Source organism: Myotis nattereri (assembly GCF_964212035.1).
Source record: "Myotis nattereri genome assembly, chromosome: 2".
Taxonomy (NCBI): domain Eukaryota; kingdom Metazoa; phylum Chordata; class Mammalia; order Chiroptera; family Vespertilionidae; genus Myotis; species Myotis nattereri.
This window is the reverse complement of record NC_138076.1, coordinates 145,640,865-145,664,629: the sequence shown is the minus strand read 5'-3', so window position 1 is coordinate 145,664,629 and position 23,765 is coordinate 145,640,865. Positions and strand designations below refer to the sequence as shown.

Here is a 23,765-nt window from a genome sequence, read left to right as displayed (position 1 = left end):
CTGGCATGGTAAATAAAATTACTGGATAAGTTTAATAGAAGAAATAGGAGGCAGAAAAATGGGTTGATTTTGAAGATAAATTAGTAGAAACTATCTAATGTCAAGAACTAGAAAAAAAAAATGACTTGAAGAATGGAAGGAATTCCAGTAACCTGTGGAGTAATATTAAGTGTTCTAAGATATGTAGAACGAAGAAAAGAGGAGTGGGAGAATTGGGGCAGATTTTATCAAATGTGATTAAAAAATATCATATTATAATTTTGCAAATCCAAAGCAAGATACATTTTTAAAAGAGCCACATCTCTTAAAACAGATGAAGTAAAGAAATCTTGAAAAAATGAGAAAAAATAATACATTATTAACAGAAGAACAATATTATGAATAAAGGCAGTGTTTTCTTTGTTTCTGTTTAATAACAGAGCTTTAAAACACATAACACAAAATCTAAGAGAAAGTTAAAAGTATAGTTATCCAAGTAAATAATACAATGATAATTACACTGTATTGTCTAGCAACTGAGAGACTACCAAGACAAAATATTAGTAACAATATCAACCAACATTAATCAGCATTTACAGAATATTAGCCATAACAATGATTGTTCATAAAGTAAATCTCAATGAACACAGTTAAAGAACTAGAAATTTTATTTTCTGCTTATCCTATCTAATAAAAGAGAAACATGGTAATTGGTGTACGACCGCTACCCTTCCCATTGGCTAATCAGGGCGATGTGCAAATTAACTGCCAGCCAAGATGGCGGCCGACAGCCAGGCAGCTTGAAACTAACATGAAGCTTGCTTGCTTCAGTGACGGAGGACTCCAACGTTCCCCGCCTGCCTTGCTGGCCTCTGAGCCTGCAGTTTAAGAAACACTGTAACAAATATAGAAGCTAAACAAAACCCCAGAAACCAGCTTTCAGTGAGCTGGGATCTCAGAGCTGGAGTTATACATTTTTTCGATTATAGAACCGAAACAAACCAGATACCTTCTTTCAGCAGCAGAGGCCTCAGAGCTGGAGCCAGAGCTAAAGCTGGCCCAGAATAAAAAAAAAGAAAAGAAAAAAAAGGAGCAGTTGGGAGCTTCAGTCACCCATCAGCCTGAAAACAGCCCTCAGCCCCTCACCCAGACTGGCCAGTCACCCCAGTGGGGACCCCCACCCTGAAGGGTGTGTGACCAGCTGCAAACAGCCATCATCCCCTCATCCAGGCTGGCCAGGCACCCCAGTGGGGACCCCCATCCTGATCCAGGACACCCTTCAGGGCAAACCAGCCAGCCCCCACCCGTGCACCAGGCCTCTATTCTATATAGTAAAAGGGTAATATGCCTCCCAGCACCAGGATCAGCAGAGCTGTGAGGCCTCCCGGCACCGGGATCAGCGTGACAGGGGGCAGCGCCCAAACCCCCTGATTGCCCTGTGGCTCTGTGTGTGACAGGGGGTGTGGCCACAACCTCCCTACTGGCCCTGCTCTGTTCCTGACAGGGGAAGGTGCCCCAACCCCCTATTGGCCCTGCTCTGTGCCTGATAGGGGGAGCTCCCCAACCCCTGATCGCCCTGCGGCTTTGTGTGTGACAGGGTGTGGCGCCCCAACCCCCTGATCGGCCCTGCTCTGTGTGTGACAGGGTGTGGCGCCCCAACCCCCCCACGGGCCCTGCTCTGTGTGTGACAGGGTAGAGCCATAACCTCCCCATCGGCCCTGCCCTGGGTGTGAGAGTGGCGGTGCCCCAACCCCCTGATCCGCCCTGCTCTGTGTGTGACAGGGGCTGTGCCCCAACTCCCCTATCGGTCCTACTCTGTGAGTGACAGGAAGGAGCTCCCCATGATGGGCCCTGCTCTTTGCGTGACAGGGGGTGGTGCCACAACCTCCCCATCGACCCTGCCTTGAGTATGACAGGGGGCGGTGCCCCAACCCCCCAATTGGCCCTACCCTGAGCGTGACTGAGGATGGCGTCGCAACCTCCCAATCGGCCCTGCTCTGAGGCAGACCAGGGCCTGCACCTAGGGATTATGCCTGTCCTCTGCCACCCGGGAGCAGGCCTAAACCAGCAGGGCGTTATCTCCCGAGGGGTCCCAGACTGCGAGGGGTCCCAGACTGCGAGAGGGCACAGGCCAGGCCGAGGGAACCCCACGTCCACCCCACCCGCCCCCGAACGCACAAATTTTTGTGCACCGGGCCTCTAGTCCTAATATATCAAAACCCAGGGTCCATAATGACATAATGACCGATCCATCCCCCGATCCATCCTCTGGCCCTCAGGCTCCATTCATCAGGGAATGGCTAACTGGGGAACCCGGGCCCCTCAGGCTCCAATGAATCTGTGGCAGCAGCGACTGGTGAGCGGGCAGAAGGCAGACTGCTCCGTCCTCCCCCAGCCCGTAGGCTCGCATTGATCAGGGGATGGCTAACAGGGAACTGGAGTGAGTGATGCGGGGACTGGTGAGCAGCTGGAAGGCAGGCCTCTTGGTCCCTCCTCCTGGCCCTTAGACTCCAGTCAATCGGTGGTGGAGGCGGGGTGGAACTGGGGACTGGCTTCCTTAGTAGAACTGTAGGTTCAATCTCCAGAGGACAAACCAGGCACCAACGGACCAGAGCCTCCGGCATGATCCCGACAGCGCTGCCGGCCTCCTGGAACTCAGCCTCGGGCACTGCAGCTGCTTTCCCTCCCTAGAAGCTCCACAAGGAAGAAAGGATACTGTCAGCGGTGCCAGTATCCTGGGGTGGCCAGCGGTGACTGACTGCTCTCCCTGTGCTTCCTCCAGGTCACTTGAGTCAGCCCCCGCCTGCCCCACTCCAGATGAAGTGTGATCACTGCACACAGAAGGAATGTAGTAAAAAAACAAAAACCGATGATCAAGAGCATGCTGCAGTCAACGTCCGGAGTCCGGCTCAGGAGAACGGAGAGAAGGGAGAATTCCATAAGTTGGCCGATGCCAAGATATTTCTGAGAGACTGCCGGGCATGTGACAGTTGTGTGAGCGCAGAGGAAGGAGTCCAAGTTTCTCAACAGAACACCAAGATCTTCTTCCGTGTTCTGAACCTTAATAAGAATGTGACGCCTCACAGCACAAGGTGCGGGCAGTGTCCGTGTGTCCTCAGTCTCTGCCTTATTTTGCTGCTACATTCAGCCTCAGTGTCACTGATGCACCCAGAAGGCTCTGTGGCTTCCTCAAAAGCCTTGGGGGTCACTGTCCTTGACATGAAGATAGCTGCGGACTTCAGCATCCTGGAGAGTCAGAAGGAATTTGTGCGTCGGTACTGCCAGCTACCCATGCTGACCTCCACCTGCCCCGGCTGGGACTGATATGTAGAGCGTGTACTGGGTCACCCCCCCACCCCCACCTCTGAACGGCCAAGTCTCTCCAGCAGATCATGGGCTCTCTGGTGAAGGATTACTTCACCAGACGGCAGAACCTGTCCCCAGACAAGATTTTCCACATCATTGTGGCCCTGTGTATGACAAGAAACTGGAGGCCCTTTGCGAAGATGTCCCCACAGCTTTGCATAGTTCCTGGGGTACTGACTGTGTGTTAACCTCAGGTGAAATTGTCCAGATAATGGAGCAAAGTGACCTTGCCTCGAATGACGCCTCTGTGGACACTCTGTTTGGAGACATGAAGGAGAAGAAGTGCCGGGAGCCGGTCCATGCCTGCTGTTTCAAGGGACCTGGCATATATGGCATACTGTTCTTACATGTTTGCTCACCTTCTTGGCACTGTGTGTTTTAACCAAGGTCTCTTCTCTGAGAAAGGTTGTTTCCCCAGGTAGGGATTTTCCTCTGAAGTTAGGGAGGGAATAAAACCCCTTAACTAAGTGCCAGGCGGATAGTTAATCACTTTAACTACGAACAATCATGCTTAAGCTACATAATCTTTACTCCCTGGAATGGAGATAAGAAACGCCCTAATCTTTGCAATAGAAATTGACAGGATTAAAATCAACTGGTATAAATACGGATGTAGCAAGACAACAGGACACAGAACCTCGACACAGAACCTAGAGACAGAACTTCTCTGGAGAGAACATGGCAAAAGATCCTGGACAAAAACTGGACACAGACCCTAGAGACAGAACCTAGCGAGAGAACCTGGCTGAAGAACCTAGAGACAGAACCTGGCTACAGAACTTGGTTGGAGAACCTGGACAGAACCTGGCTGGAGAACGTAGCGAGGGAACATGGCTACAGAACCTGGCTACAGAACCTGGATAGAACATGGCAAGAGAACCTGACTAGAACCTGGTGACGGAACCTGGCTGGAGAACCTAGCGAGGGAACATGGCTACAGAACCTGGCTGGAGAAGCTGGAGAACCTAGCAAGAGAACATGGACACAGAACCTGGCTGGAGATCCTAACCAGAACTTCGCTGGAGATCCTGACCAGAACTTGGCTAGAGATCCTGGCTAGGCTGCTGATCAACTGAACGCTGTCTCCATGTCATTCCTTCTTCGTTGACTCCGTCCACACCTTTGGGGACCCCTGGACCTGCTGGGGTTGGACCCCAGCAAAGAAGGTGAGGCTCCATGAGGGTGCCAGCTCCGACGGGTACCTGGTGCACATCTTCAGGCACATGGCCAAGGAGCTGTTCGGCAAGGATGTGGGGGTGCTCACTTACCGCACCCTGAGGAACAAAGACTTCTGGGAGGTCACCCTTGAAAGGGACAGAGGTTCTGCTACGCTTTGAGGCTGCTTACAGCTTTCGGAACATCCAGAAGTGGTCCTGAAGCTGTAGAGGAGCAAGTTCCCCTGCCACTTCGTGGAGGTCCTGGCCTGGCCTAAGTGGCAGGGGCCAGGCCCAGGCAGACGACGGGTATGCATACAGGGCGCTGCTGCAGCAGATGGAAGGCATCTATGCTGCTATCCCAGTGTGGCCCCTGGAGACCAGCGCCCATGTGCAGGAGTGGCTGGGGCAGGGGGGTGGGGGTGACGGGGCGGGGGGGGCAACTCCCCCTGGGCCCAGGCAGCCCTGCACACTGCCTAGCAGGGCCCAGGGCAGCCTGCCAGGACATCAAGTGGTAAAGGTCCAGCAGACGCCCAGCCTGCAGGCTGCCTGAGGAGGGGTGTCAGACACGTGAAGGAAAGGCTTAGCATCTCTGTCATCGCTTTGGTTTTCAGAATTCCCTGCTACCCATCTGTTGGCTCCCTCCCTTTGAGGGGCACTGTCGTCAGCACATGGGTGCAACTGGAATATTGTATCTCGAGTGGATTGCCCTAATGTACGTATCCCTTTATCCAATGATGAAAAAAATACCAAAGAATAAGAATGGAGACAGACTACTGTCCTTTAAGCCTAAAAAACCTCGGAAGTGTCCTGAGAAGAGCTGAGACTTGGTTCTGTCCATGCACCTCAGAGAGATTGGATGAGGAAATGGCCTGGTTTGGCCCTGACTTTACCCATTTATGTTACTCTTGAAGGTGTCTTTGCCACAATGTGAATAAACTGCCACCTTTTGGAATAGGGGCTCATACGTAAGTCTGCATTCCCAACTTTTCTTGAAACAGATCTATGTTCTGCAGCTGTGGCCACTGTCCTGAGACCACGTCCTGTCAACCAGGTCCTATCGCTGGGAATCAGGGGGCACTGGAGTGGAGGCCCCCCCACTCCCTGTGCCCTTTTACATTCAGGGATTGAGCTGAACTCACTTTGGGGGAGGCCTGGCAAGGGTGACAGGTGTCACAGATGGAAGGATGGAGAATGGAGAGGCAGATACCCTGCTCGGTCCCTCCCTGGGTGGGTCAGACAGATGTTGGCCAGCCATCCTGCTCCACAATTGGGTGAGATAGCGTCTTCTGTGTTCACCTCTCACCCTGTGGGCCCGGCAGCCCTCTGCGCTCCACGACAGTGCACTCTGCCCTCACATGCTGCCTGCCCTAAGTGAGAAGAAAGAGAGCAGTTGGCCCACAGACAACTACACAGAAAGATAGGGCTCACGGTTGGTGAGCTCAGTGGCAGTGGCGGGAGCCTCTCCTGCCTCCATGGCAGTGCTGAGGAGCAGTGAGCTGAGTGGTAAGGAGCAGTGAGCAGGCAGGCAGTAAGGCACGAGGGGTCCCGGACTGTGAGAGGGATTTCCAACTGTCTCACGGGGAACAGACCTAAGCCAGCAGGAGGACATCCTCTGAGGGGTCCTGGACTGAGAGAGGGTGCAGGCTGGGCTGAATGCACTGGGCCTCTAGTAATATAATAAATTATAAGTTAATGCCAATGTGATATCTAGAAATTCCATGTGCCAACTCATTCCCAAGTCTGACAGCTGATGGTTTTCTCATTAGTGTCTCTTTCATATTCTCATGCTATAAGAGCTGGAATACCAGACAAGTGGCTACTTTTTTATTATTTTTTGTTGTTGTTGTTGGATGCTTGCCAAAATTCCATAGCCCATGCTCTTCTTTTGCACCATCTCATGAGCTTAGTCATAATGTATTCTGCTTAATACTTTCTGGCAAAGGTTATTAGAAATAACTAGACAATCATCTTTCAGCCATACACCATTCACCATTGTAAAATACCCTCCCAGATGTTCCCATATGCCCATTAGGCTTTTTTTAAAGTTTCTTTTACTTTGTAAGCCAACCTACTTACAATAAAATTAATATGTTGCTAACATCAGGTCCATGGCTATCTCCTACGCCATCCATCTGGACTTACCTTCCATAATAGGCAAAATTTTATGAATGGTTTCAATCTGTTTTTCCAGACCTGTGATATTCTAGACAACACTTACAAAGTTAAAGAATTTTATACATGAACTGCAACAGGCACTCCTAAAGCATTGGGCACATTATCAAATTTGAAATTTAAGATCATGTTTATGCTGAAAATTAGAGTTGTTTATTATAGAAGGGTCTTCTATGTTCTTCCACTTGATGACCCTAAGTTTTGAGAGTATTTTCTTTTATTATTGAACTAGAAGCCCAATGCACAGATTTGTGCATGGGTGGGGTCCCTTAGCCTGACCTGTGCCTTCTCGCAACCCAGGACCCCTTAGGGGATGTCGAACTGCCAAGTTTTGGCCCAATCCTCTCATCCAAGGGATGTAGCAGTGTCGAAGCAGCAGGCAGCTGGGCGCAGCTCTGCTGCTGCTCATCCTGCCCCCACAGTGCCTGCCACCACCACCGCCGCCACTCCATTCGGTATCACTGCAGTGGAGGCGGGAGAGGCTCCCGCCGCTGCCAAAGCTTCACTCACCAGCCATGAGCCTGACTTTTGGCGGAGTGGCACTCTTGCTGTGGGAGCGCACTGACCACCAGGGGGCAGCTCCTTCATTGAGCGTCTGCCCCCTGGTGGTCAGTGCCAACCAGTCGACCTGTCCTTCCAGTCATTCTGGTCGCTCAGTCATAATGGTTGCTAGGCTTTTATATAGATAACTTACACAAATGCTATTCTTGCTACTATTTAGGTTTGATATCCAGGAACCAGAGCTGGTACCTGGCCAAGGCATTTACTTAATAGAACTTTCAAGAGAAAGAAGGTGAAGGGAGAAGCATAAACCATAGGGAAAAGCCAAGCAAAAGTGTTGTTTTTATCTAACTACTTGCTTCAGCAAGATTCCATGAAGACATTTGCAGCACTAATTGAACCAGAGTTGTTTTCCCTGGGGGCAAGGGAGACAACCTTCAGTATCACCATGGAAGAAAGTCATTGGCTGTGGTCATCTGACAGTTGCTGGACAGATAATGACCCACTTGAACAACTGAGCAGCTCCTGTATGACCAGGAAAAGTTCTTCAGAAAAGGTGGTACCTTTGATTAGTTGGAAGCCAGCACTCATAGCAACTGGGAATAAGTCTATAAGCCTGGTAATTACATGTATTATATATAATTATAGATTATCAATATGTTGATAATAATGTACTGTGAATCTATATAAGAATCACATCATGGCTTTCCCCCCAATTTTTAGAGTGCAAAAATGCATAATATAAATTTTACGATCTTACCTATTTTTAAGTGTATAGTTCAAGGGTACTAAGTAAATTCATATTGTTCAATGACTATTAGGAAGGACAAAGTAGAGAATTCAATCTCAGTTTGCCAACTACGGGAAGTCATTAAAATGTATTTTAGAAATCAAAGGTATAAAAAATAGTGTTATCTGAAATAAAAGTTAAATAGTACTTTATATACACTACATTTATATATTTTTCATTTATATATTTTTCATATTGGTATTGTAGGGTTAAAATTAAATTTTTACTATTTTTTAAACATATCCTTTTTAAATTGTTACAATAGTATATGTGAGAGTTAGTGCAGAGTTAGGATTGTAATGGAAAGAAAGGAGTAAATACAAGAGATTTTGAGAAAAATTATAATCAGGGAGAAATAACTTATGGTGCTGGGTTTTTGTCACACTTAAATCAACATTATAATATCGTTTGTTATATGCCTCTTAAGGGCAAGTCAATAAAAACTTCAGGAATAGACATATTGAATTAACAATGAGTTCTGAGTGTCTTGAATTCTGTTTGATTTCTGTCTTACTTTTGTGACTTGTCTTTTAATTATTAGTGTATGTTTTAGATGTCATCAATGATTTTCCTGATTATAATGAGGAAGTTTATTTTAAAGAACATATTATTTTGAAAACAGATCCAATTTTGATTCCATGCTTTCTGTGTTATTTTTAATATTTACATTATTAAGTAATAAGCCAAGTATCAAAAACAAAAACATCCATAGATTTTTAAATATATCACTTAAGTTAGAAGATATATTTTAAGTAATTTTAACATTCAATGTCAGCAAAAATGTACTTCAGCCATTTTCACCCATGGTGCTCAAAATAAATAAGTCTTGAAGATATAATGCACAACATGGAAACTATAGGTAATAATACTGTGTTGAATATTTAAAAGTTGCTAAGAAGTAGATCTTAAAAGCTCTCATACAATAAAAAATTTAACTATGTGTACAATTGGTGGATGTTAACTAGACTTGGATTGATCATTTTACAGTATATACATATATCAAATCGTTGTGTTGTACATCTGAAACTAATATGATGCTATATTATACAATGGTATAATATATGTCATTTATATTCCAATGAAAATAAAAGACAGTTTGGATCTCTTTGTTTATTGTTAAAAAATATTGTATATCTTCATGCATAGAAGTGTGTCTGATATTTTAGCCAAAATCTATTAGAAAAAAAACTTTGTTTTTAACAGTTAAAGTGACCTCTACGGTTCTCTATGTGACACAATTTTTTTCAATGCAAATAGAAAACAGTTATACCCAGTAATAGAATACAAGAACAAATAATACATTTTCTTTTTCTTTTTATTCTGTGATGAGTAAAATAATGGTTGTGAATTAGTACTGCCCAAATGCTTAAATGTATTTAATTTGCATGTCACTAAAATAATAGTCAAACAATTTCTGATATACATTTTGATTATCAAATATTTGACCCATTTTGTGGACTGTAATTCATTTACTTATTTTTGTAAAGGATTTAGAAAACACATAATAATTATAATCATAGAAAAAAACCTCATCTAACTTGATAAAATTTCATAAACTGAGTTTCATTTAATAATAAAATTTAAATTAATAACTCAAATTATAATTTGATGATTTTTATTAAATTGTTCATACATGGTTTTTCTTGGATAACTTTTAATCAGCATACTTTCCACCCACTGCAACTTATAGCATGTCATTTTAATTAACAAGAGAGGATAATACACTATTAATTATATCCTTGTGAAATAGGTGTGCATGCTAAGTTGAGTGTCACACATAAAAATGAGTGATGAACAGCTCATTCTTCTCAATGTTGTCAGAATTACTCAGTATTTTAGCACTTTGAAAGCCTCATTTCACCACCATCTGTGCACTGTGTGGATTTTACACCTTTTGCTTCTTACTGAAAAGTTTGGGATTTCTTTCTCATTATCTGTCATAACCAATCACTAGCCAATGGAGTGTGATGTACATTGATTCTAATGAAAAGATTTCTCTTAGACTGGCTTCAATTCAGTTGTTTCTTTCCTTACTGAATACTGAACTTATTTTATTTGGCCAACACAAGCTTGGACCCAACAAAACTCAAAGAGGTGAGACCCAGTGTAATGGTAAATGATTGCAAATCAGGAAGAGACTAGCCTATGATTGTGTAAGTAGGTGACTTGTGTAAGTAGCCATATAATGTACTTACAATGTACTGGCAATATTCTAGAGGGAAGGGTTTTAGAAAGGCCAGCATAGAAATCTTAAATTCTGAATAGCAGTGAACATTTTTCTCTTTCTTCCTCCTCATTCTATTAATATTAACTTAATCATAACAATAAGTTTTTTTAAAAATATTCTTTGTTTTATCCACTTTTCATGACATCTTTTGGCTTCTAATCACCTGAAACATTACTCTAGTGGTATCTACACTAATAAAAGAGAAAAATGGTAATTGGCGTACGACGATACCCTTTTCATTGGCTAATCAGGGCTATATGCAAATTAACTGCCAACTATGATTGACAGTTAACTGCCAACTAAGATTGGCAGTTAACTGCCAACAAGATGGCGGCTAATTTGCATATGTAGGCACAATGCAGGGAGGCGAAAGGGAAAGCAGGAAGAAGCCCCCTGCCAGTGACAGTGATCAGAAACCCAGGGGGGAGCTAAGAGCTGGGGGGCAGGGAAAAGGTGGCCCTGGGGCCGCCTTTGCCCTGCCCCCCAGCCATGATCGGAGAATCAGGTGCCTTTGCCACCCTGGCCAGTGATAGCAGGAAGTAGGGGTGGAGCCAGCGATGGAAGCTGGACACGGTCGAAGCTGGCAGTCCCGGGAGCTAGGGGTCCCTTGCCTGGGCCTAAAGCGAAGCCCACGATCGTGGGGCCCCCCGCTGCCACTGCAGGTCCCCGCTGCCCGGGCTGGAAGCCTAGGCCAGAGGCGTTAGGCCTGGGCAGGGGTGGAGCCTGCAACCGCGGGGAGCTGGGGGTCCCCTGCCCAGGCCTGACACCTCTGCTGGAGGCCTCAGGCCTGGTCAAGGGGCCGATCCGGTGATTGGTGATCGGAGGGTGATGAGGGTCAACTCCTCTGGATGAGGCATCAGGCCTGGGCGGGGGGCTGAGCCAGGGATTGGGGGGATATGATGGTCCCCTTGCCCAGGCCTGAAGCCTGGGCCAGAGGTGTCAGGCTTGGGCGGGGGGTGGAGCAAGCGATCAGAGGGAGATGGGAGTCCCCTGCCCAGGCATGATTCCTGGGCCAGAGGCCTCAGGTCTGGGCGGGCCAGAGCCAGTGATCAGGGGGAGATGGGGGTCCCCTGTCCAAGCCTGACACCTCTGGTGGAGGCGTCAGGCCTGGGCAAGGGGCCAATCAGGTGATCAGAGGGTGACGGGTGTCTACGCCTCTGGCTGAGGCATCGGGCCTGGGCAAGGGGCAGAGCCAGCAATCGGAGGGGTCTGGGGATCCCCTGCCCAGGCCTGACGCCTGGGCCAGAGACATCAGGCCTGGGCTGGGGGCAGAACCAGTGATGGGGGGAAATGAGGGTCCCCTGCCCAGGCCTGACATCTCTGTCAGAGGCGTCAGGCCTGGGCAAGGCGCCGATCTTGCGATTGGAGGGTGATGGGGGTCAACGCCTGAGGGCTCCCAGTATGTGAGAGGGGGCAGGCTGGGCTGAGGGACACCCCCCCACACTCACACCCAGTGCACGAATTTCGTGCACCGGGCCCCTAGTATATAATAAAATCGAGGCCCAGAAATAACATTATATAACATTTTAAAGATCATAGTTCCAAAATGAACTGTATGTGTCTGTATATACGGTACATGCCATCACTTCCTGTTCATATGCTCATAATAGATGTTACTTGCACTATCAATCATGATATAATTCATAAATTATAATTTCTAAGATAAAACAAAGATATAGAATTTCTTGAGTTGGTCAGAAGTACTTCCACATTTTTGGAAAACAAATCTAGCCCAAGGGAACTACCGAGCTGAGCAACCCAGCATATATTTCCTAAGGGGAGACATGGGTGCCGAGAAACACTTTTTATCTTAGTCTATTCTTATACTTCTTTCTTCTTTCTAAGATACCAAATTCTGTAGGTTAATTTTCCAGGCTATTGTCTAGTAAAAGTGTAACATTTTGGAGCATATCAGGTTCATATCTATCAACCCCTCTGCCCTCCATCTCATTTTTCTCCTCTCTCTCGCTCTCTTTCCTTCCTCTCCCTCCTTTTATTTTACATATGGAGAATAGGAATATATTGTTTTTTATCATAGTCTTCAATTCCTTCACAATCCTTTTACTATATATTGGAAAACTTTAAGTATTAAATGATATATGAATGGTTGAGATACATTTAAAATAATCAAAGTGACAAATATTTCCAGACCATTTAAAGTACCTTTGCCAAAGCCGGTTTGGCTCAGCGGATAGAGCGTCGGCCTGCGGACTGAAAGGTCCCAGGTTCGATTCCGGTCAAGGGCATGTACCTGGGTTGCAGGCACTTCCCCAGTGGGGGATGTGCAGGAGGCATCTGATCGATGTTTCTCTCTCATCGATGTTTCTAACTCTCTATCTCTCTCCCTTCCTCTCTGTAAAAAATCAATAAAATATATTTAAAAAAAATAAATAAATAAATAAAGTACCTGTTATCTTCCCAGAATTATAAAACTTATAATATTGTCCTGATTCCCCTTCACACATTTAAACACACATACACACACACACACACACACACACACACACACACACACACTTTGCCTAGTATAATTGCATTTACTTATCTAGTAAAAGCAAGATAATATAAGCATGTATAAGCATATCTTATCATTAGACATAATGGCACAATGACTCATGAGCTGATATTATTTGCACTTTAAGATGAAAGCAGTATAATCATCAATTTGACTTAGTAGTCTCTAGTCTGCTTCAATAATTTTACACATGCTGTTCAGTGCTTTATAAATAGAATTTTATTAGATCTTTGATTACTAGTAACAATTTCTTTGAAGTCTGGACAGAAGTAAAATTATTTTCAAAATAAATACTATCTTGTTTGTTATTTATATCAGATTTTTAATAGTTTAGACATAAAACAGATCTCAGATATATTATATATTGCTTTAGGAAATTATATCATATTCCTCAAGCAATGATAATAGTGTTATAAACTGTACTAAGGAGTCAAAAGTTTGCCCCTGTTATGCTCTCACTTATCCCCATGACTTTTTGTTTTTTTCAATACTGAGAAGTGCCATCATGTTCTCAATTTTCTAATTTACTTTAGGAATAATTAGAGGTTAAGTTTACTTATCTTCTTTCACAAGCTCTCATATTTTATACCAAATGGTGGGATCATCAGGATCATAATCATTCTGTAGAACTCTTTCTTTGGTGTTTTGTTGTTGTTGTTGTTGTTGTTTTTTGTTTTTTGGGTGTTTTGTTTTGTTTATAACTTAATTTTCTTGAAAGAGTAGTTAATATTTGATGTTTCTAAATCTTATTTTTGCATTAATTCTCCACCTACTATCATTAAGTTAGTTTTCCTTTATTTTATTGAATCTGTTTTAATTTAGTTTCCAAATGACCTCCTACATATGAAATCAAATGGACTATGTTCAGTTTTATCTTCTTCCTATTTTTTATTTTATAATTTAAAACTATACCTATTCTTTTTTTGAAATTGTACTCATTTTGTATCAAGGATACAGCTTGTTGATATTTAAGCTCTATTATGGAACTCACCACTTATCATTACCTCCTAGATGTCCTAATAGCTGAACTAGAATATATACCAAATATATGTCTTTATAGTCTTTAACCAGTTTTCTCCTGTTTTCTCTGTTTGCATTAGTTGAAAAGACTTAAAATCTAGACCAGTGGTTCTCAACCTTGGCTGCACATTAGAATTACCTGGGAATCTTTTTAAAAATCCTGATTTCTGGGCCTCATCCTCTGGAAATTCTGTTTCTTTGTTATGGGGTGGGGCCACAACATTAGTAACAAAGAAACAGAATTTCCAGAGGATGAGGCCCAGAAATCAGGATTTTAAAAAGATTCCCAGGTGATTCTAAAGTGCAGCCAAGGTTGAGAACCACTGATCTAGAAGCAAACCGCATTTTCTTTTTATCAACCAGCTGTATCCAGTCAGTTATCAAGTAGTATACATTCTCTGAAGGGTTCTTTTGTGTTCTTTTTAATCCATTTGAATTTGTTCCTTCAATAAATATATATTAATTACTACTATGTTCCAGTTATTGCTTTAGGAACTGTTAATATTAATGAGACAAATAGACAAGTCCTGACATTCATAAAAGTATCAACTTAAGAAGATACAAAAATAAAGAACAAATGGATAAATCAATGAATAATTTCAATTATTCGTTGCTGCAGAACAAACTGTCACAAAATTTAGTAGCTTACTAACTTGTTCATTATACTCACAATTGTGAGGGCAATTGTGTGCCAGGGCTTATCTTAGCTATAGAGGTTTCAGGTAGCTCAATTGGGTCAATATGTTTAAGACCACATATCTTCTCCACTTGGTATTTAATGGTGCTGCTATGTCAAAAACAGTCTCTTCACTGATATTTTGTCTGGCCTTTCTCTTCATGTGGCCTCTCCACATGCCAGCTTAGGCTACCTCAGAGGAAGGTAGCCTCAAGGCAGTCAATATTTAGTCCAAGGTAGCATTCTAAGAATAGCAAAATGAAAACCCACTGGTTATCTTAAAGGATAGTGCCAGTATTGCAGTAGCATTATTTTTACCATATTGCTTTGGTCAAATCAGTCTCAGGCCATAGCAGTGGCACATGGGGAAATTTCTGGTGTATCTTGGGAGACATGCTCTCACCAGAAACATTCAGAGTTCTGTGCAATTCTCTTAAATCCTGTTGAGGTGGTCCTGAGGAGGAGGTGGATTGACACTGACTGCATTCTCTTAAGATAACATAGTATACTAGAGAAAACCCTGGAGCAAGTCCAAACTTCAAGTTCTAGTTCTAGCACTCGTTGGCTGTAAAATATATAGCAAGTCATATAACTTCTTGGAAATTCAGTTCTTTATTTAGGTCATTCTTTCTTCCTTTCCTCTTCCTTCCTTCCTTCCTTCCTTCCTTCCTTCCTTCCTTCCTTCCTTCCTTCCTTCCCTCCTTCCTTTCTTCCTTCCTTCCTTCCTTCCTTCCTTCCTTCCTTCCTTCCTTCCTTCACCTTGATAGCTTGATAATGGCTCTCATTACCTCCAGCAATAGTTTCTTTTTCTTTATGCTATACAGTGTAGACAAAACAATTTTTCAAATTTAAATATTATCTAATCATTTCTTGTTTAAAACTACTCAATGCTTCTAAGCTTTTGAGATAAAGGTTAATTTCTGAGACCTCATTGCTTATCACATAAAGTATTTAATATTTTATTGCTGAAATTCTTCTGTATCTTTGACCTTTAATCACACATAGCCTATAGTTTCATTCTAGTTTCCTGAATATATCATGGTGACATAGGTACCTCTTTATTTATTTTTTTTTATTTTCCTCAACTCTTTTAGACATCTCTAAAGCATTTTTATTACAAATAGATATGTAGTCATTGCTACTTTCTTAATCGTATGTCTGAACTGACTGATCCAACTTACAGATTTACCCAGGCTGATTCCAGTGGCTTTTCCATACAGTCTGTCTTGGTTCATGCTGTAGAATTTCCTAAAAGCTCTTAAAGGTTCACAGACCCACAGAGTAGCATTTGGCCTTAGTGTGCCTCATAGTTCTTGAGCTAAGTACCCCAAGGCCAGCCTTAGCGATAACCGGCCTCAATTTACAGCTTGGCTTCTTCCAGATTCATCCAAGCCCAGTACAAGTGGCAACCATCTGAAGATCACTTTGTAGCTCATTCCAAATGGCCCAGGTAGGACATAGGCAAATGTTGACTTTAGCCTGCATCAGATCCCCTTCCAAGATTTCTCAGAACCAACAAAACCTGTAGCTAGTGTTAGACCATACCAGAGTACCACCTACCCCACTTCAAAAATGACTCACATACCCAACCAACTTCCCAAAATGACCCACCACAAGGCAGAAACTCAGAAGGCACCAGAGTCTTGCTAAAGCAAATCCTGCCCCATAGGGTCGGTCCCTGCACAACAACTCTTCCTCTGTAGTCATGGCCAATCCTTGCAACAAATAAGTAATCAAGACTCAACTATAACAACAGGGCACACCCACCCACACAAGAGATACACATGAAATACTCAGCTCAGTAACCGAGGAGATTGTGATGCTGGGCCCCGCAGGACACCTAATATATAAGGCCAGTCTACCAAGACCAAAAGAGTAGCACATCTGCCTAATACATATAAATAAACACAGAGAGACAGCCAAAATCAGTAGAAAAAGGAACATTTCCCAAATGAAAGAATAGAACAAAATAAACAAACAACAAAAGAGAAACAAACTCATAAATATAGAGAACATTTTGATGGTTGCCAGATGGAAAGGGAAGCAGTTGAGGGAATGGGTGAAAAAGGGAAAGGGATTAAGGAGTCTTTGGAAAAACTATCCCAGTTGTACTGTGTTGGCTTGGCATTGTACAGAAATTAACGGCCATATTGGTCTAGAAACGTTCAACATAATTTTTTCCATTTGTACAGGGGTAACGCACTGTATTAAATATGTAAGGTCTTAACTTACATGGGTTTGATTACAGAAACTAATAAAGTATTCTCTAAATAAAAAAAGAAAGGGATTAAGGAGTACAAATTGGCCATTACAGAATAGTCACAGTGATGTAAAGTAGAGCATAGGCAACACAGTCAATAATATTGTGAAAACTATGTATGATAGTTGTCAGATAGGTACAAGTTTTATTGAAGTGATCACTTTGTAAGTTATATAAATGTCTAATCACTAGTTTGTACTCCTGAAACTAATAAATTTTGTGTGACAACTATAAATGAAAAATAAAATATATATATAAAAATGTAAGATAATATAAAATAAACTCTGACATTTAAACATCAATGTAAACACACGCACAGGTATGTCCATGTATATAACACATATATAACACATATAAATATATAACATAATATAAATATAGAATTAATACATCTATATATTATACCTCATTAAATATATAATTATACTAGAGGCTTGGTGCATGAAAATTCATGCACTGGGGGAGGGGGGTGTCCCTCAGCCAAGTCTGTGCCCTCTCGCAGTCCAGGAGTCCTCAGGGGATATCTGACTGACAGCTTAGGCCTGCTCCCAGAGCTGGCCTACGCCACAGTCTGGCCTCCCTCTGCAGGAGGTGACCGGGCGGGTCAATCAGGGGATGGTGCAGCTGGTTGCCACCACCCCCTCCCGCCCTCCGATTATTGTCCCCTCCCTCTACTTGCTGATATGCACCTTGGCTGGCCTGGCACTGCCTGCTCACCAGCCCCGCCCCCTGCTGACCAGTCATTCTGCCATTTGGTCGATTTGCATTATTACGCTTTTATTATATAGAATATATAAAATTAAAACTAAAGAGTAATTGCAATGATTGTTTTAAACATAAAAAAGGGATTTAGTATTTTTTCACTGCTAATGTTTAAATTGCTTGTGAATGGTGATAATAATAGAGTAATTTTGTTATTTTTGTTGCTGCTTTCGAGTTCTCTACAGAAAAGGGCCTCCACTTATGTCATGTCCCAAATTGGTCACTTCTACTACAGTTGTTTCTACCCAGAGTGAGGGATGCCTTTCTTTATTCTCCAAATGTTGCTTGGCCAAGTCATGTTGCCAAAGGGCTACATCAGTATAGAAGGACCACTGGTTTTGTTTTTATTTTGTTTTTATTCTTGTTTTAATTGCACAAAGTTATCTTATGAGTTAAAGATGATTTGGAATTCTAGTCAGGAAGAATAGAAGTAACAAGTCACCTCAACATAAAAGGTTATGACACATTCAGAAAACTGATATTGAGTAAAGTGATGAGTGAGTAGAGAGTGAAAATAGAGAAAGAGGTCATGTCAAAATATCAAAAGCTTGGAGTGCTAATCAATACTAAGTAATTGGAAATTAATTCTGTGGAGGAATAATTGAATACTTTCATACAAGAGTGATTGGGATTTTCAATTGGAAATGTTTCTCTTGCCACAGAGTGGAAGATAGTATAGCAGAGAGTGAGAGTGGAAACAGGGGATCATTGGGAACCTTTTGAAACATTAAAGAAAAACTTATGGCCCTGAACTAGGGCAGAGTTATTGGTAACAGTCCACTTCCCATTGTGTCAGGACCAATGCAGCAGTAGCTATGAAAAGTGGCTGAACTCTGAATACCTCTGGTGAGATCACTGAACCCCAGGAGTCTCCTACAGCTGTTTCACATAGTGGCTTTTATTTCTCCCATAGCTCACATGAAACTGAACCATAGGATAGTATGAGTATGTTATATGACTTCATTGTCATTTTCAGGCTAGGCAAAATAAAAAATACAAGTATCACACAATCTCACTTATTTGTGAATCTAATGAACAAAACAAACTGATGAACAAAAAGGATCCAGAGACATGGAAACATGCAACAAACTGATGTATTTCAGAGGGAAGGGGAAGGGGTGGAACGGGGAGATTAATCAATGAACTTATACATATATATGCATAGCCCAGGGACAGACAATAGTGAGGGGAAGACCTGGAGAGGGGACAGGAACATGGTGGAGGGAGTAAATGGGGGGAGGGAGATACATTCAACAATAAAGATAAATTTAAGAAAACACTTTAAAATTTGCTTTTTATATAAGAAAGCTATAATCTCCATAATATGTATTATCAGATTGTTACACACAATCTCTCCATGTTGCAATTATTTAACACTCTAATAGTCACTGCCCCACATCTCCTTAAGGTTTTAGCACTTGTATTACCCTCTCTCACCCACTACTGTCATTATCCCTGATTTCTTGCATCTGAATGATGCAGCTCATTGATTTGCTTGCTTCAAGTAACTGTTTTTCACTTTATTTCCTTGACTACCACACCCATGCTGTCAAATTTGTCTTTACCAGAAAGCAGTACCATTTCTATAAACTCAGTTTCAAGCACCTTACTGTCTGGGAACTGCTTCTTATAATTTTAGTTTCTATTTCTCATTCCTGTACTTCAACAGTTGCTCAACCCTGCTAGTACCCCCTCTATCATTGATGCCCCACATTTCACATCTACTATTCTCTACATATTGTCATTTTCCTTTTTACTCAACTCATTTCACGCTGCATCATTAAAATCATTCCATTGCATGCATCTCAATTCCTTTGTCTTCTCTTCTTCTATGATTCTTTCCAGGAATAACCTCAGGTATGTATAATTATATTATTTGCCCATGCATGCCATGTTTTCTTCCAAGTAGCAGAACATGGCTGGAGACAGAGAAATAAAACACATGCAGACTGACCTCACTTTAAATGTATTGTCACAAACTTCAAATGTGTCTTTCTAACTTCTTGGCAATCCTACAGCATTTTTCTCTCTCTCTGAGATGACTATTTTACACCTACTCTTCAATCTATTCTTAGTTTACTTGCTTCTGACTTCTCTGGAAAATGTAAGTGATCTGAAAAGAACTTATTCTCAGCAACCAGAACTACCATCCTACCTATTTCCATAGCCATAGATTCTTCCTTTCATCTTATGTAATGAATGAATTGACTCTATCAGAACTTGTAGCCTACTGAATTTGAGCAAGAAATTAACTTGGAATTCCTTAACTCTTGAAATTGAGGATTGTTTCTGCAACAAAACTAATTTAAAAAAATATTTTATTGATTTTTTTACAGAGAGGAAGGGAGAGGTATAGAGAGAAACATCAATGAGAGAGAAACATCGATCAGCTGCCTCCTGCACAACCCCCACTGGGGATATGCCCGCAACCAAGGTACTTGCACTTGACCAGAATCAAACCAGGACCCTTCAGTTCGCAGGCCAATGCTCTATCCACTGAGCCAAACCGGCTAGGGCCAAAACTAATTTTTAATGATCACAAATTTAATAACTTAAATTAATATACATTTATTATCTCACCATTTTTGTTCGGGAGGAGTCCAGGCATGGCTTAGCAGCATCCTCTTCTCAGTAACTCCCAAAGGCTGTAACTGATGGCTTTTTTCAGCCTATGCTCATTCGGAGGCTTGACAGGGGAAGACTCTACTTTCAAGCTTCTTCAGGTTGTTGGCAGCATTTGTTTTCTTACAGATGCGTCACTAAGGACCCTGGGTTTTTGCTGGCTGTAGCCTGAAGGCCTCCCTTGGCTCCTAGAGCTTATACACAGCTCCTTGTCAGATCAACTTCTCCATGAAAGCTGCAAGTTCAGCAAACCTACAAGGAGAGTCTGACTTCTTTTAAGAGCTTTCAACTGATCAAGTGCCTCTTTTAGGGGATTCACCTGATTAATTGAGGCCATGAAGGCCTCTCCTCCTTAAACTAAAAATAAACTTAATTACATCTGCAAAACCCCTTCAGTTTTTCATTTTCTATTGGCTAATATAGTCCCCACATTCAAGGAGAGGAATTATACACAGTGTAAACACTAGGTCATGGGAATTGTGGAAACTACCTCAGAATTCTGTTTATGATAGTCACTTAAACACATTTAGCATTGTAACTAAAAAGTACAATTTAGTAGGGAAATACAATGCTGCTAGAATTTATAAGTATAATTTGCATGTTTTGGTAACTGAGATTGGATTAAACTATTGATATTCAAGCCTAGAGAAAAGATGATAAAGTTAAATATTTTTATTAGTAAACACAATAGACAGAATTTTAAAATATGGTTCAAGATAAACAAGATGTAAAAGATAATTCTGGGTTTCTGATTTAAAACTGATAGATAATGGTTTAATTTACTAAGTTGGAAATAATGGAGAAAGGTAAGATTTGGGTATTATTTTAAAGTCAGTTTTGAATACTGATTTTGAGTTGCTTTTGAAAACCTGCAAGCAGACAGCCTAGTGAGTATTAATTTAATGGGTACTTAAAGCTTAAAGGTGAGGTATAAGTAAAGATAAAAATTGGTGGATTTTAGTGTTGACTTACAAACATAAAGAAGATTGTATAAGGATAGTGAGGAAAGGAATGGCCTGTAACAGAAACTTGAGAAATTTTAATATTTAAAGGTGGTGTAAAAGAGGATAAACCTGCAAATGAGATGTTACCGACATACAAGGGAAATAAGGACATTGTGTTATAGCAGAGAGATGACTTCAAGATGGAAGAAGGTATCAACAATAATACTGAGTGCTGTTTAGAGATGGGGAAAAATGAAGAGTGACAAAGGTTTGTTAGCTTCACTGATCCAGAAGTCTCTGATAGTTTGGCAGATCAATTTTGGTCAAATTATGAGGCTAGAAGATAGATTGACATATGTGATAAGGCAATAAGTCAGAGACAAGCTGGTTATGACACTGAAAAGAGCAGAAGCTTAAGGGGCTTGATTTTCAAGTGATAGTTTAGTTTTTTCTTTCTTTTTTCTTTCTTTTTTTTTTTTTTTCAAGAAAGACTTGGAAATTGATAACCTGAGGTCCCAGTGGCTTGAAGCTCATAGGGTTCTGTAGTTATTTTGGATTACAGCAAGCCAATAAAGTTCAGGATCATCAAAGTCCAAGCAAGTAGCATGGACTAGGCAGAGAGCCAAACAAGTCAGTCTTGTGTAAGCAGAAATAAGGGTTGTCAAAGCAAAGTAAGTGGATCAGCAATTGCAGCATGAAGGATGCCTCTTTGTGACCTGCTGGCACAAAGGTTGCCTGTTTAGGCTTTCCATTAACAACTTTAGAGAATTTTCCTCTGCTGCCTTCCTTATAAGGAAATGTCCTTTAAAGAGATATAACTAACATGTATTTAATCAAATGTTCACTACATAGCAGGCTGCATTTATGAAGGATTATTACAATCCTTATTTCTTTTTAATTGAACCACAGATGCCCAGAATTAGATTAGTTACTGGTTAATGGCAAATTATAAATATGGGCCATATAGTCCCTCTGATTTTGATCTCTGTCAGGGTGGGTAAATTTAATTCTGAGGTGAAGAATTAGCTAACCCATTGTTTTCAAATTCATAAACCACATGTTCTAAAATAGCATTTGTCAATGACAAAGCCAATATGTTCATTTTCAACTGATTAGCAGACTGAAATGTGGGTACAACATACAACAGTATGAGCCCAATCAGGAATCAAACCATGAACTCCTGGTTCTTGGCCGATGCTCAAATACTAAGCCATGCCAGCCAGGCTCTTAAATAGTTTTTAACTCATTAAGAAAATATGAGTTTTATACAGGGACCTCTCAAACTCCACATACAACAAATTTTTTCTGATTGAATCTTGGGATACTGGTTTTTATTTTTTTTACTAGAGGCCTGGTGCACTATATTCGTGCATGGGAGGGGTGGCTCCCCTCAGCCCAGCCTGCACCCTCTCCAATCCGGGACCTCTGGCTCCTAAATGCTCACCTGCCTGCCTGCCTGATCATCCCTACTGGCCCCCCTGCCAGCCTGATCACCCCTAACCGCCTCTGCCTGCCAGCCTGGTTGCCCTCATTGCACCCACTGCTGGCGTGGTCGCCCCCAACTTCCCCCACCCCTGCTGGCCTGGTCGCCGCCAACTGCCCCTCCTGCTGGCCTGGTTGTCCCCAACTGCCCCTCCTGCTGGCTTGGTCATCCCTTATGCACCCCCCTGCCCCGCCAGCCTGGTTGCCCCCAACTGCACACCCTGCTGGCCTGGTTGCCCCTTACTGCCCCCCTCTGCTGGCCTGGTAACCCCTCACTAACTCCCCTGCTGGCCTGGTCACTCTACACAGCCTGCTGTTTGGTCGTTTGGTTGCCCCTCACTGCCCCCACGCCCCCCGCCCCCCCGCCAGCCTGGTCGCCCCATGCAGCCTGGTGCTCAGTCATTTGGTCGCCCCTCACTAACCCCGCTGCCAGCCTGGTCACCCCAGTCAGCCTGCTTGGTTGTCTGTTTGGCATCTGTTTGGTTGTGATGGCCCCTGGCTCTTTATATATATAGATTATGGTGGCTATATAATTTACCACCCATACCTGACTGAGAATGAAAAGGAGCACTATCAATAATTAACCATTCTTTTCAGCAACTATAGAATATTTCATCAGTTAGCTTTGCTGCATAAAAACTGCTCCATAATGTAGTGGCTTGAAACAACTATAATGTATTATCTCATTTTCAGTGGGTTGGTGAATGGTTCTTCTAGTTTCAGAAGTTTCCCTAGCCTGGGAAATCTAGGCTGGATGTTGTAAGGTGGCCACATTTATATGTCTAGCTGATGTGGGTAGGATTCCTATGGGCTGGTGTTCCTCTGCTTGATGTGGTTTCTTGTTCTCTAGTAAGCTAGCCCAGCTGTTCCAGAAGGAGCCAAGAAAGGACAAATATCAAAGTATACACATTTGTCAAGTCTGTTTGTTTTCTAAGTTTTCCAGATCTCACTGGCCCAAACAAGTTACATACCCAAATACAGAATTCACATGGGAGCAGCTACTCCAGGGTATGGGAGCTGTGAATAAATGATGGCCAGTACAGCAACAATTTACCATAGCTATACTTAATCATTATTCTAGAAGTGTTTGGCATATGATAAGGTAGAGTCCCCACTATAAATATTAGCTTATTCAATTGGAAAGAAGCATTATTTCTTTTGGTTAGAAAAAAACTTAAAAAATTTAGGTTTGTGATAGTTATAAATAAGTCAACAAATTTATGCTAAAAATTTTAAATTTTTAAAATATGTGTTTCTGTTGATTTTTAGAGGGAGAAGAAAGGAGAGGGATA

At 42.3% G+C, this 23,765-nt stretch overlaps 1 pseudogene across 1 annotated transcript; it reads left to right on the top strand.

The window, feature by feature from the left end:
• The first annotated feature begins 2,796 nt into the window (after positions 1 to 2,796).
• On the top strand, positions 2,797 to 6,744 carry LOC308513882 (nuclear prelamin A recognition factor-like; annotated as a pseudogene). The gene is made up of 3 exons: positions 2,797 to 3,627; positions 4,509 to 4,890; positions 6,694 to 6,744. The product of its transcript is annotated as a nuclear prelamin A recognition factor-like (transcript).
• The last annotated feature ends 17,021 nt before the right edge of the window (positions 6,745 to 23,765 follow it).